This window comes from Oncorhynchus gorbuscha, linkage group LG06, assembly GCF_021184085.1.
Source record: "Oncorhynchus gorbuscha isolate QuinsamMale2020 ecotype Even-year linkage group LG06, OgorEven_v1.0, whole genome shotgun sequence".
Classification (NCBI taxonomy): domain Eukaryota; kingdom Metazoa; phylum Chordata; class Actinopteri; order Salmoniformes; family Salmonidae; genus Oncorhynchus; species Oncorhynchus gorbuscha.
The window spans coordinates 98608030-98623362 of record NC_060178.1 but is presented as its reverse complement, the minus strand read 5'-3'; the positions used below and the strand labels follow the sequence as shown (position 1 = coordinate 98623362).

Sequence of the window (15333 nt, the reverse complement as noted above, 5' to 3'; positions counted from 1 at the left end):
GTTTTGTCATATATCTCTTCATTGAAATGCCATTCCTGGAAGCCTGCATTGTTCTCAGATTCGGATGGAAAAATACTGGTAGGTGACTTTTGCGCACCAATTTCCACACAGACACCGTGCGGGACCCCTGGTAAATGTAGTCTCTTATGGTCAATCTTCCAATGATATGCCTACAAATACGTCACAATGCTGCAGACACCTTGGGGAAACGATAGGAAGTGTCCGTTCATTCCTGTCGCATTCACAGCCATATAAGGCGATCATGGAAAACGTGCCATCAGAAATCCTGTTGATTTCCTGGTCGCTCAAACATCTTGGTTTTGCCTGTAGGTTTTGTTCTAAGGCACTCACAGTGAAAATCTTTGCAGTTCTGGAAACATCAGAGTGTCTTCTTTCCAAAACTATCAATTCCAAGCATAGTCGAGCATCTTTTCGTGACAAAATATTGCGCTAAAAACGGGCACGTCTTTTTATCCAAAAATGAAATACTGCCCCTAGAGTCTTAACAGGTTAATTTAACCTAGTTGTATTCACCCTCTCCTATACGCTACTGGGCCAGTTAAAAACTGTGTCGTCTTCACTGAGGTTGCTGCTTGCTGCTGCTGGAGGAGAAGACTTTGTGTTGTTGGTGACAGGAGCAAGGATAGGTGGGGTTGGATTGGAGGTAATGGGGCCTGAAAATTAGATTTCATAGCAAGCTAATCTTCTGCAGCCAAATCTCTTTCTGTCTATTCAATTCAAGGGCTTTTTGGCATGGGAAACATATGTTTACATTACCAAAGCAAGTGAAATATGCATCTCTCAATAGCAAGGCTACGCTCACAATAGTCTCTACAGAGTCAAAGCTTTCCCTAATTTTGGGTCAGTCACACTGGTCGGGTATTCTGCCACTGTGTACTCTCTGTTTAGAGACAAATAGCATTTTAGTTTGCTGTAAATTCTTTCTAATGTGTCAAGTAATTATCTTCTTGTTTTCTCATGATTTGGTCTATTTGTGTTGCTGTCCTGGGTCTCTCTCTCTCTCTCTCTCTACCTTTCTATTTCTCTTCCTCCCTCTTTCGTGCAGAACATTCAGCCTAATTTACTGAAAGCACTTTCATCTGCTTCTGGGAGGTTCATTGTGTTTGTTGTTATCTTGCTGACGGTTGTCTCATAGGGGAACGCTGTTGTCAGTGTTGTTAAAGAATAGCTTAATTAATGACCCAGACCCGGTTCTCATTCTCCCTTAGTTCTGCATGTCTTTATCTCACAGTTTGGGTGTGAGCTCTGTAATTGTGTATAAATGCACAGTAATTCATTTTATGATTTTTAATTTGCCTTGTTCATGCAATATAGTCATGATTATGTTTGGCCAGTGTAGGCCGCCGTTGTAAATAAGAATGTGTTCTTAACTGGCTTGCCTAGTTAAATAAAGGTTAAAATAAATAAATATAAATATTACAATGAACAGATTGGACATGATCTCAAACACCCCGGCCTTCTTCCCACTCTAATGAATTCAACCCAGTGCCACTCCTTAAACCACCTGTCAGTGCCAAATTACAGTATGGGCAGCGGGTTATCTGAGCTCAAGGGTTCATCCAAAATGGCACCCTATTCCTTTTATAGTGCACTACTACTTGTAGTGCGCTCAATGTCAGTGATGGCTGTTTGAACAGTCTGATGGCATTGAGATATAAGCTGTTTTTCAGTCTCTCGCTCCCAGCTTTGATGCACCGTTACTGACCTCGCCTTCTAGATGATGGCGTGATGAACATCGATGGGGCTACAGTGGAGCGGGTCGAGTTTCAAGTTCCTTGGTGTCCAGATCATCAACAACCTATCATGGTCCAAACACACCAAGACAGCTGTGAACAGGGCAACATAACAGCTTCCCCCCCACCCCCCTTCCAGGAGACTGAAAAGATTTGGCATGGGTCCAATTTTATTGTGTTACTTTTTATCATTATTATTTATTTATTTTACTTTAGTTTATTTGGTAAATATTTTCTTAACTCTTTCTTGAACTGCATTTTTGGTTAAGGGCTTGTAAGTAAGCATTTCACGGTAAGGTCTACATCGGTTTAGGAAATCATTGAGTTTCTAATTGAATCCCCTCCTCTCAGTCCGCTCTCTCTGCCTGCATGGAGGTTTCACCCAGGGGGTCTCAGCTGCTCTGAACCCAACCTGTGAACTGGATTGGAGAGGTGGGCAGGAGCTGGCAAAGGGTTACCTATGGCTTTTCCCCGTTACAGAGCCAGCAGTGCCATGGTTTGTGTCCCAGAAGGCACACTATTCCCTATGGGCTCTGGTCAAAAGTAGTGTACTATGAAGTGCCACAGTTACCCAGGCTGGTGGGTTAGGGATAGAGTTAGGGGTAGGTTGTTGTTCGGTGGAGCAAACAAAGTGACAGACACGCACACAAGAAGGTGGGAGAGAGAAGCTATGAACAGCAGACAAAGAGAGAGAGAGAAAGAAAGGGAGAATTAGAGAGATCGGATAAGACAGGAGAAGTACTCCATATATAACAGACTGACCCTAGCCCCCTGACACATAAATTACTGCAGCATAAATACTGGAGGCTGAGACAGGAGGGGTCAGGAGACACTGTGGCCCCATCTGATGATACCCCCGGACAGGACCAAACAGGAAGGATATAACCCCACCCACTTTGCCAAAGCACAGCCCCCACACCACTAGAGGGATATCTTCAACCACCAACTTACCATCCTGAGACAAGGCCGAGTATAGCACACAAAGATCTTCGCCATGGCACAACCCAAAGGGGGGCGCTAACCCAGAGAGGAAGATCACATCAATGACTCAACCCACTCAAGTGACGCACCTCTCCTAGTGACGGGATGAAAGAGCACTAGTAAGCTAGTGACTCGGCCCCTGTAATAGGGTTAGAGGCAGAGAATCCCAGTGGAAAGAGGGGAACCGGCCAGGCAGAAACAGCAAGGAGTCCAGAGTCTTTCCGTTCACCTTCACACCCCTGGGCCAGACTACACTCAATCATATAACCCACTGAAGAGATGAGTCTTCAGTAAAGACTTAAATGTTGAGACCGAGTTTGCGCCTCTCACATGGGTAGGCAGACCATTCCATAAAAATGGAGCTCTATAGGAGAAAGCCCTGCCTCCAGGTGTTTGCTTAGAAATTGTAGTGACAATTAGGAGGCCTACAACTTGTGACCGTAGCATATGTGCAGTTATGTACGGCAGGACCAAATCAGAGAGATAGGTAGGAGCAAACCCATGTAATGCTTTGTAGGTTAGCAGTAAAACTTGAAATAAGCCCTTTCCTTGACAGGAAGCCAATGTAGGGAGGCTTGCACTGGAGTAATATGATCACATTTTTTGGTTCTCGTCAGGATTCTAGCAGCTGTATTTAGCACTAACTGATGTTTATTTAGTGCTTTATCCGGGGTAGCCGGAAAGTATTGCAGTAGAGCATTGCAGTAGTCCAAACTAGTAGTAACAAAAGCATGGATTAACTTTTCTGCATCATTTTTGGACAGAACGTTTCTGATTTTTTCAATGTTACGTAGATGTAAAAAAACGGTCCTTGAAACAGTCTTGATATGTTCATCAAAAGAGAGATCAGGTCCAGAGTAATGCAGAGGTCCTTCACAGTTTTATTTGCAACGACTGTACAAACATTGAGATTAATTGTCAGATTCAACAGAATATATCTTTGTTTCTCGGGACCTAGAACAAGCATCTCTGTTTTGTCCGAGTTTAAAAGTAGAATGTTTGCAGCCATCCACTTCCTTATGTCTTAAACACAGGCTTCTAGCGAGGGCAATTTTGGGGCTTCACCATGTTTTATTGAAATGTACAGCTGTGTGTCATCCGCATAGCAGTGAAAGTTAACATTATGTTTTTGAATGACATCCCTAAGAGGTAAAATATATAGTAAAAACCATAGTGGTCCTAAAACGGAACCTTGAGGAACACCGAAATATACAGTTGATTTGTCAGAGGACAAACCATTCACAGAGACAAACTGATATCTTTCCGACAGATAAGATCTAAACCAGGCCAGAACTTGTCTGGGTAGACCAATTTGGGTTTCCAAGCTCTCCAAAAGAATGTGGTGATCGATGGTATCAAAAGCAGCACTAAGGCCTAGGAGCACGAGGACAGATGCAAAGCCTCGGTCTGATGCCATTAAAAGGTAATTTACCACCTTCACAAGTGCAGTCTCAGTGCTATGATGGGGTCTAAAACCAGACTGAAGCATTTCGTATACATTGTTTGTCTTCAGGAAGGCAGTGAGTTGCTGCACAACAGCCTTTTCTAAAAAAAATTGCGAGGAATGGAAGATTCGATATAGGCCGATAGTTTTTTATATTTTCTGGGTCAATGTTAGGCTTTTTCAAGAAAGGATTTATTACTGCCACTTTTAGTGAGTTTGGTACACATCCGGTGGATAGAGAGCAGTTTATTATGTTCAATATAGGAGGGCCAAGCACAGGAAGCAGCTCTTTCAGTAGTTTAGTTGGAATAGGGCCCAGTATGCAGCTTGAAGGTTTAGAGGCCATGATTATTTTCATCATTGTGTCAAGAGATATAGTACTAAAACACTTGAGTGTCTCTCTTGATCCTAGGCCCTGGCCATGCACTTAATTCTGATACTATAGAATGGAAGCGTGCTATGCGATCTAGCCGGTGTTCGACTGAGAGACAGCAACCCGAATCAGGGCAGTATATGCAGCCTAACAATGGTGTTGTACCGCGGCTGGAGCCCTGGGAGAACCCTGGGTTTTTGCAGTGTGTTGAAAGTGAGTTGTCCGTGGAGCAGCAGCTGGTGGACAAGAGTGAGCAGGCAGCGGCAACTGCGGCGGTGCAGCCAACCATGCAAATCGGTGTTGAACCATGCTCGGAACCGAGGGAGCAAGGCTGCGTCGGGGCGACTTCCACGGAGAGCGAGAGTGATGAAGGTGGCGGTGTGTTGTCCAGAATTGAAGGTTGGAGTAATGGAATTTTGACTGAATCTTTGCTATGGGTTAAAACCCTTCAGTTAAACGAATTGACAATAGCCGCACCAGTCTATCCCGAGTACGGGAATTCTTCCGCCATATGTCAAAGGGCAAGGCCGATGAAGGACTGTGTTCTCTGGATGACTACAGACGTGTGTCTGAGTGGTATGGCCTATGTGAAGACTGTGGTTTGGCACCATCCACGTTAAAAATGTATGTTCGAAGTTTCCTAAATGATCTTATTCAGTTACGGCTGCATAGTCTGTAGGCTAAAGCCAGTGGAATTCGAAAGGTGTACCTCTTAGAGCTCCCCATCCCGGATCCGGGATCGTGACTACGGCTCAAGCTCATTACCATAACGCACAATGCGAAAAAATATTCCTAAAAATATTTAACCTCCACACATTAACAAGTCCAATAGCTCAAATGAAAGATAAACATCTTGTTAATCTACCCAGCAAGTCAGATTTCGAAAATGTTTTACGGCGAAAACATAGCACATATTTATATTAGATCACCACCGAAACAAAAGGCAACCATTTTGTCCCAGAAAAAATACAATGTAAAAGTAGGATTAAAAAATAAATAATTCACTAACCTTTTGAAAATCTTCATCAGATGACAGTAATATTACATGTTACACAGTACATTTTTTTTCAATAATATACCATTTATATCCATAAATCTCGGTTGACGACATTTAAAAAAAAAAACATGCTACTCAAATGTCCGGAGAAATGATGATAGCTCCGACAGATAACGTCAGATAACAAGCAATAAACATGACTAAATATACATGTTCTACATATATTTACAAAGATACACTTCTTCTTAATGCAACCGCTGTATTACATTTATTTTTAACGTTACAGACATCGTTCACTGGGCTATACTATGAGTCGGCACTCAGATATTAGCAGTATGTCTCCTCTACGTTTGGAGTCCACTGAAACCCCAAATAACCACATAAATATTCCCTTACCTTTGATGTTCTCCCATAGTGGGCATTGAGGTCTGGATTTCCCCTAAATGCATTTAAAACCGTTTTGAAAATCGGGGCTTGGTAACCCATTCAATCACCAGGCCCACGGTTACCCTTAGTCTCTGGAGCGAAAAGAAAAAGTGGGCACTCTCACTTTATCTACCAATTTCTGAATTTAAAAAGAAAAATATAAAAAAATACTTCCCTTGGGGCTAGAGGTCCCAAATTTTGGCTCATATCCTCTCGTGATTCCTCCGGTAGGGGGGAAGGTGTACGACCAGAAAGGAAATTAAAACAATAAGTTCTAAAATATAATTTTGAATAAAAATTCAAAGTTGTTTATATTTTTTATATATATATACTTTTTTAAATATATTTTCATTTTAAAAAGTATATATATATATATATATATATATATATATATATATATATATATATATATATATATATATGTATATATATAATAAAAATATATATATATTTTTCAATTTTTTTTATATATGTATATATATAATTTTTTATTCTTTTCTATTTTCTTCTTAATAAATAGATGTATTTTAGTCTAATCTTAAATATATTTTTATATAGATCTCGTCTATTGCTGCTTTATACCTACTTTCCATTTATTTTATATTGAAGTATTGATAAGACTAGACGACACATACCAAGGGGGCGCCACTAGGGGCCTACCCAGAGCACATAGGGCATACATGAGGTTGTCCATGGTCCGTGGGGAGTAAGCTAAGATGATAGCCTCGGGCGGACATAGTAGGGAGGCGAAGGCTAGCCCAAACCCCCCACGCATGGTGCTAGTCAGGAACCGGGACTTCCCCAAATGGTCTCACATCTTTAAGTGGCTTGAGAATTTAATGTCTCCCCAGCCCTCCCGGCGCTTTGGCAACGCCGGCGGCAGAGCACCCGGAGGCCCCCCTAACCTGAAACCTTTGTCTGCGAACTATGGTCTCTCGCTCTGACGAAGGGCAGGGGAAAGGAGGGCAACCTCCCCAACACCGCCTAGCCACGAGCCTCTGGTTGAGGTAGAGCAAACTGTCTCTGGCATGTTAGCACAGGGAGGTAAGGGAGGCGGCCTTCTAGTAAAGGCTCTTTCAACCCCTCCTTGTAGTCTACCTGCTACAGGTATCGACAACAATGCAAACAAGAGCTACTTCGGTACCGGTCCGTTGCAAAGAGGGTCCTGCTGATGATGACGGCTACCGATCGCTAACGAGAGGGGGTAGTCGTTCCTGGAATATGTGAAATATGGGGCTTTTGGCCAAGCATGAAAATGTGGTGGTGGTTGAACCAGACTTGATGACTTGCAGCGGAGCTCTTGGACACGAAGCCTGTCCACCTAGACAGGTGGCCAATCAGTGAACGATGGCCTGCACGCTGCCCCGGCTCCGGCTGGGAGAGGGAGGTCCAAGTTATTGGGAACGGCTGATTCAGTGTTCTGCCGAAATCAGTCCAATCACAAAAGGCTGTGATGAAACAAAAAGCTTGCGTTCCCTGCATACTTGGACAGCTCTAAACTGCGAAGGTTTAAATCGAACGATCGCCTGATGAGAGTGAACATTAAATTACCACAGAAATAACGGGCTTGTGTCGGCCAAGCGTTCATAGCGACGTCGCTTTTTGATCCTTCGATGTCGGCTCTTCCTATCATTGTGAAGCAGAATTCACCAAGTGTTGGATTGTTCACCCACTAATAGGGAACGTGAGCTGGGTTTAGACCATCGTGAGACAGGTTAGTTTTACTCTACTGATGATGTGTTGTAGGAATAGTAATCCTGCTCAGTATGAGAGGAACCACAGGTTCAGACATTTGGTGTATGTGCTTGGCTGAGGAGCCAATGGTGTGAAGCTACTGAACGCCTATAAGTCAGAATCCCCGCTAAACGTAATGATACCGTAGCACCGTGGAGCTTCGGTTGGCCCAGGATAGCCTGCCTCTTTTGGCAGGTGAGTAGGGCCATTTGTGACAGGGCCGGGGTGTGGCCGAATGAGCTCACTCGCTGCGATCTATTGAAAGTCAGCCCACGATCCAAGCTTTTGTCGGGACGGAAGGCGCCTTCCTCAGCCTTCCCCCTTCTTTACTAACGGGTTACCAGGTGCACAGAGGAGGGCCAGGAGCCAGAGTCCGGGGTTCCCAGAGAAAGAGTGGGAAAGCAGACTAAAGAAGGTGGGGACCCGGGTGTAAAGTACCACCAGCACCTGGTAATCCATGTGTGTGGACTTAGTCTCTGAGCGGAAAGCGGCTGGGTGACCAGGGGCACGAAGGTCGTTTCGGGTGACCAGGGGCACGAAGGCCGTTTTGGGTGACCAGGGGCACGAAGGCTGTTTTGGGTGACCAGGTGAACATAGATCATTTCGGGTGACCAGGGGCACGAAGGCCGTTTTGCGTGACCAGGTGCACGCGGTTCCTAACAGCGGGGCTATATACTTTAGTGTCCGAGGAAGGGTGCTTAAGTGTGGGTGCCCTGGGTCACCTGGTGTGCGAGGTTGTGGAGGTGGGGGGTGTCCCTGGCTGGAAGTCATGCCCAGAGAGAGGGGTGTTGACCCGGGCAAGGATGGAGGCTAAGAGTCCTGGAGGTCCGTAGCTCCAGGGGTAAGCTCTACTCTCATGCCCGGAGAGATGGGTGTTACCCGGGCAGTGAGTGAAGGCCTGGAGGTCCGTAGTTCCAGGGAGTAAGCTCTATTCTCAGGCCCGCAGAGATGGGTGTTACCCGGGCAGGGATGGAGGCTAAGAGGCTTGGCGGTCCGTAGTTCCACTGTCCTTTTGTCCGACTGGGTGAGGGCTGACCCCTGGAGACATTTTCCATTCACCACCTGTTAACCCGTTCAATCACCAGTAGCACGGCTGGATATAGTCTCTGGAGCAAAAGTTGAACATAGTGCCATTTTTTAAAAATTCTCATCAAAGCTCTCTCCAGGGCAGCGCTGGGCCTTTAGTCCCATTTTGGCCTGGGCATTTGGGCCTTTTTTCCCATTTATACCTGGGCATTTGGGCCTTTTATCCCATTTTGACCTGGGCATGTGTGCCTTTGGTCCTTTGGGCTAAAATGTTAGCTTGAAGCTGTGCCTTTAAGAGAGAAAAAAACGTGGTTAATCCCAGGTGGCACACCAGCCCAATTAGCCCCGCCTTGGCCCACACCTGGGGCTCATTAAGCCCTTGATTAAATAAAGGTTAAATAAAAAATAAAATATTGTGTGTAGAATGATTTACGATTTAGTCCATTTTAGAATAAGGCTGTAACCTAGTGAAATGTGGGAAGAGTAAGAGATGTCTGGCTGAGATATTACTGTACTGTACTGTAGGGCTACCTTGGGCCTAGGAGTGTGGTACATATAGTATTTATAAAATATCTCTGTTTGGCTGATGCGGAGACTGGCATTTATACATTTCAATCTCCTCCCCTGCAAATCTCTTTACCTAGCCGGTTCAGCTTCCAGGGCCGGTCGTTCCCCAATTACAATTTGCTTGACCAACAATAACCCTCCCTCCTTCCCTCACATGTAAAGTCATTTGTTCCGTCAAAGGGAACAAATGACTCCAGCTCCTCCTTTCCACAGGTGGAATAACAGAGACACGTCTATATGAGAAGGTAATTGAAAAGGAGGAATATAATGTCATGAGAACCAGTGGACCTGAACACGCCAATACTGACTGACGAAATCTCTGCATCCAGATTTGCACCTTAATCCCTATTTCGTGCGCTGCCAATAGAGCTCTGCTCAAAAGTAAAATAGGGTACCATTTAGGACACACACAGTGTTTATCGTTTAGCACACATATGTCAGAGTCAAGGTTAGTTAACACAGTGTCCAAAGAAGGTCCAGAAGTATACAGAATGGTGTTGTCTGCGTAGAGGTGGATCAGGGGGGTCCGGACAACAGGCTCACCGATTTGAAACACTGAACTCTGAGAAGTAGTTGGTGAATCAGGCGAGACAGTCATTTGAGAAACCAAGGTTGTTGAGTCTGCCGATAAGAATGTTGTGATTGATGGAGTCGAAAGCCTTAGCCAGGTCAATGAATACGGCTGCACAGTATTGTCTCTTATCAATGGCGGTTATGATCTCGTTTAGGACCTTGAGCCTGGCTGAGGTGCACCCATGACCAGCTTGGAAACCAGATTGCATAGTGGAGAAGGTACGGTGGGATTTGAAATGGTCGGTGATCTGTTTGTTAACTTGGCTTTCGAAGACCTTAGAAAGGCAGGGTAGGATAGATATAGGTCTACAGTGTCTCCCACTTTGAAGAGTGGGATGACCGCGGCAGCTTTCCAATCTTTGGGGATCTCAGACAAAATGAAAGAGAGGTTGAATAGGCTAGCAATAGGGGTTGCAACAATTTCAGCTGATAAGTTCAGAAAGAGAGGGTCCAGATAATCTAGCCCTGCTGATTTGTAGGGGAGAAAGGGGAAAATGGGGGAGGCTTGGGCAAGATGCTGTCGGGGGGTGCAGGGCAGTTGACCGGGGTAGGGGTAGCCAGGTGGAAAGCATGGCCAGCCATAGAGAAATGCTTATTGAAATTCTCAATTATTGTGGATGTATCAGTAGGGACAGTGTTTCCTCGCCTCAGTGCAGTGGGCAGCTGGGATGAGGTGCTCTTATTCTCCATGAATTTTACAGTGTCTCAGAACATTTTTTGAGTTTGTGCTGCAGGATGCAAATTTTTGTTTGAAAAAGCTAGCCTTTGCTTTCCTAACTGCCTGTGTGTATTGGTTCCTAACTTCCCTGAAGAGTTGCATATCACAGGGGCTATTTGATGTTAATGCCGTACGCCACAGATGGTTTGGGATGAGTTGGACCGCAGGAAAAGCCACCAACAAGTGCTCAGCATATGTGGGAACTCCTTCAAGACTGTCATTCCAGGTGAAGCTGTTTGAGAGAATGCCAAGAGTGTGCAAAGCTGTCATCAAGGCAAAGGGTGGCTACTTTGAAGAATCTAAAATGTATTTGGATTTGTTTAACACTTTTTTGGTTAATACATGATTCCATGTATTATTTCATAGTTAAGAAAACTATTATTCTACAATGTGGCAAATAGTAAAAATACAGAAAAACCCTTGAATGTGTGGGTGTGTCCAAACTAGTGACAAGTGCTGTACGTATTATCAATGTGCCTTGCTTTCAGTGGTTGACAACTTAAATTGATAAAATAGTAGCCTGCACAGAGAATTGACATAGACAACTAACAACCTTGACAAAAAATGTTCTAATCATTTCTCATTTGCCAATATGTTAAAGGTAATATTTTAAAGTTTACAAAGTAAAATCAGGTAAAACAGGGTATGTACAGTACTAGCTACAGAGCATTCAGAAAGAATTCACATCCCTTGACTGTTCCACATTTTGTTGTTACAGCCTGAATTTAAAAATAGATTAAATATAGACTTAGACAAATAATACCCCATAATGTCAAAGTGGAATTATGTTTTTTATTTTATTTTTCCAATTAATAAAAAATGAAAAGCTGAAATGCCTTAAGTATTCAACTCCAAGCCTAAATAAGTTCTTGAGTAGAAATGTGCTTAACAAGTCACATAAGTTGCATGGACTTATGCTGTTCAACAATAGTGTTTAACAGGATTTTTTTAAATGACTATCTCTGTACCCCACACACGCAATTATCTGTAAGGTCCCCGAGCAGGGGACTAAGTCAGGATTTTTTTAAAATACGGAATGTAGCCAAGCACAGGCAAAATCCTAGAGGAAAACCTGATTCAGTCTGCATTCCACCAGACACTGGGTGATTGAGTCACTTTTCAGCAGGATAATAAGATAAAACACAAGGCCAAATCTACTCTGGAGTTGCTACCAAGAAGAGAGTGGATGTTCCTGAGTGGCCGGGTTAGATTTTCTAGCAGATATGCAACTATGGAAAGCCCTGAAAATGGTTGTCTAGCAACAATTAACAAATTTGACAGAGCTTGAAGAATTTTGAAAGAATAATGGGAAATGTTGTACAATCCAGGTGTGAAAAGATCTCAGAGACTTTCCCAGAAAAACTCAGCTGTAGTCGCTGCCAAAGGTGATTCTAACATGTATCGATTCTGGGGTGTGAATACTTATCTCATTTAATTTTCTGTGTTTAATTTAACACATTTGCAAAAGTTTTTTTTTTTAAACATGTTTTCACTGTCATTATGGGGTAGTGTGTGTAGATGGGTGAGAGAAACATATATTTTAAACAGTAACACAGTTCCACAACAAAATGTGGAATAAGTCAAGGGGTATGAATACTTTCTGAAGGCAGTGTGATTAAAAGGGGAGGATGCCATCAGAGTCATAGTTCTGGTATGACTCAAGTCTTAAAACAGGTTTTACCCAAATTAAAAGACCACAGCGGCAAGAGATACAACAACTACAATGAGTTCTAGTCTTCTGAACAACTCCAAACTATTGAACAGTTGCCTTATGCCTCAGTCAAAAGTTAATTCCCACAGATGTCAATAAACACACCACATTTATAGTGGCTTTGTTCACATTTGTTCCTCATCTGCATGGCCTTGGTTGTTCTAGATTTCCACAGTGGTACACTAAGACAAGCCAACACTGTTAGGGTCATGTCTTCCCTTAGGCCACATATGTCAGAGTCAAGGCCCGCGGGCCACATCCGGCCCGCGAGAAGGTTTTTTACGGCCCCTGGGATGATCTTGATTTGTTATTAGAACCGGCCCGCAGACCGCAGCAAGCCGGCAGCCCGCAGATCTTTTACACGCACCAATACTACATTTCCCACAATGCAACGGTGACGCACCGAGCAGTAGGCTGCTTCATTTAAATATTTATTGGCACAGCAGTTGTCAGCATCACAGTAAAATTAACTTTCAGATACCCATCAAAAATGGCAAAACGGAAGGTGGACACTGAGAACCGGGGGTTTCAAACAAGGTGGGAGTCGGAGTATTTGTTCACGGAGGTAGCTGGAAAACCTGTGTGTCTTCTGTGTGGAGAAAGTGTGGCGGTACTGAAAGAGTATAATCTGAGACGACATTATGAAACGAAACACGCGGACAAAAACAAGAATATGGACATGGAACAAAGGCTACAAAAGGCAGAGGAATTAAAACGAGGCCTCAAATCTCGACAGGCTCTGTTCAAAAAGCCAAATCACAAGGCCAGGCTGCTGTCAAGGCCAGTTTTATTTTGGCAGAAGAGATCGCTAAATCAGCCCGGCCATTTACGGAGGGGGATTTCATCAAAAACTGCATGATTAAAGTTTGTGACGAAGTTTGCCCAGAAAAAAGGCAACTCTTTTTAAATGTGAGTCTGAGCAGAAACACCATTGCTGAGAGAGTAGACCATTTGTCCATCAATCTAAAAGAGCAGCTTGTGAAAAAGGGAAAAGATTTCATTGCATATTCCTTGGCTGTGGATGAGAGCACCGACATTTCTGACATTGCCCAGTTGTCAATTTTCATCCGCGGAGTGGACTCCAGCCTAAGCGTGACAGAGGAGTTTTTGGCTTTACGTCCTATGCATGGCACAACTACGGGGCATGATTTGTATGAAGAGGTGTCAAGATGTGTAAATGAGATGGAGCTGCCTTGGGAAAAACTCGTGGGTTTGACAACCGACGGAGCACCTGCGATGTGTGGACACAGGAGCGGACTGGTGGTGAAGATACGGGAAAAGATGCAAGAGGAAAACGCGACAGGTGAGCTGACAGCTTATCATTGTATCATACACCAGGAAGCGTTGTGCGGTAAAGCCTTGAAAATGGAGCATGTAATGAGCATCATCACGCGCACAGTTAACTTTATCAGAGCCAAAGGTTTGAATCACCGCCAGTTCAAGGCATTTCTGACGGAGTTAGAAACGGAGCATGGTGATTTGCCTTATCACACAGAGGTGCGATGGCTAAGCCAGGGAAAGGTGCTTCAAAGATGTTTCGAGCTTCGTGAGGAGATTTGTCTGTTCTTGGACAGCAAAGGGAAAGACACAACACAACTCCGAGACGAAATGTTTCTGTGTGAAATGGCTTTTCTGTGTGACATTACGAGTCATCTGAATGCAATGAACTTGCAGCTGCAGGGTCGGGATCGTGTCATCTCTGATATGTACAGTACAGTGAAGGCATTTAAAACCAAACTGACTCTGTGGGAGACGCAGATGCGGAAAGCAAATTTGAGCCACTTTCCCAGCTGCCAGACCATGAAAGAGAAGCTCTCTACCAGTGCGTTCCCGAGCGCACAGTTGGCTGATAAAATAGGTATGCTTGCCGCTGACTTTCGACGCCGATTTGCTGACTTTGAAGCACAAAAAAGCAGGTTGGAACTGCTCGGTAACCCATTTGCTGTTGACGTGGAAAGCTCACCACCAAACCTCCAAATGGAGTTGATTGACCTCCAATGCAATGATGCACTGAGGGCAAAATATGCGGCAGTGGGTGCTGCGGAGTTCGCCCGTTTCCTCCCGACACAATGCCCCAGCTGCGCATCCAGGCTGCTCAAACGTTGTCTATGTTTGGCAGCACATACCTGTGTGAACAACTGTTTTCTTTGATGAACTTGAACAAAACATCACACAGAAGTCGACTTACTGCTGAACACCTCCACTCAATTCTGAGGATTTCCTCAGCTCAGAGCCTTACCCCGAACATTGATGAACTTGTGGAAAAGATGGGACACCACCAAGTATCACCCTCAACCTCAAACAAGTGAACATTACTGTGCAATCACATATTTAGAGTTTTTACTCAGTTCAAGTTTAAAAGTTAAAGTTTAATATTTGTTTTCACTGCATGTTACTTCTCCTTAAACAAAGTGTTGTTTTTGATTAATAGATTTTTGCACTTTATTTTATTGTATTTCAATCCAATTATATTTTAAAAATATTTCAGTTGAGTGGATGATAGAAAATTGCTATTATTGTTTTTTTCTTTGAAGTAAATTTAGCCCACTTTTGCTAAAATAGAAAATATAGGCTACTGATGGTGCCTTGAATACCGGTTTCTTTCATTTAATGTTCATGTTATGGGGATTTTTATATAAAGGAAATTTGTCTTTTGTGTCTGTTGAAAATTAAAGATTACTGACAGAGCCATAAGAAAATATTGCTTTATTTATCTGATCATATTGGAATATATTTGTTAGGTTTTCAGTAGGTTCAATTAGGTTCACTAGACTATATGCGTCATTTAAAAAATTTTCAATGAACATTCGAACAGTCCGGCCCTCGGCTTGTAGCTAAATTTTTTATTTGGCCCTCCGTCCATTTGACTTTGACACCCCTGGTTTAGCAGATGTCAGTTAAATAAACCTGTGGTTTCCAGACAATGCCATCCACTGTGTCTGCTTCAGTAAGCTCTAAGGGTTTGTCAATACTGTATGGGTGCGGAAGTCCACTGATCTCTTTTTCACTGTTTTGGAAACACGTGAAAC

At 43.6% G+C, this 15333-nt stretch overlaps 2 pseudogenes; both read left to right on the top strand.

Moving 5' to 3' along the window:
- Positions 1–15333, top strand: part of LOC124038602 — a 273183-nt pseudogene that overhangs the window by 88279 nt on the left and 169571 nt on the right.
- LOC124038603 lies at positions 12795–14613 on the top strand (annotated as a pseudogene).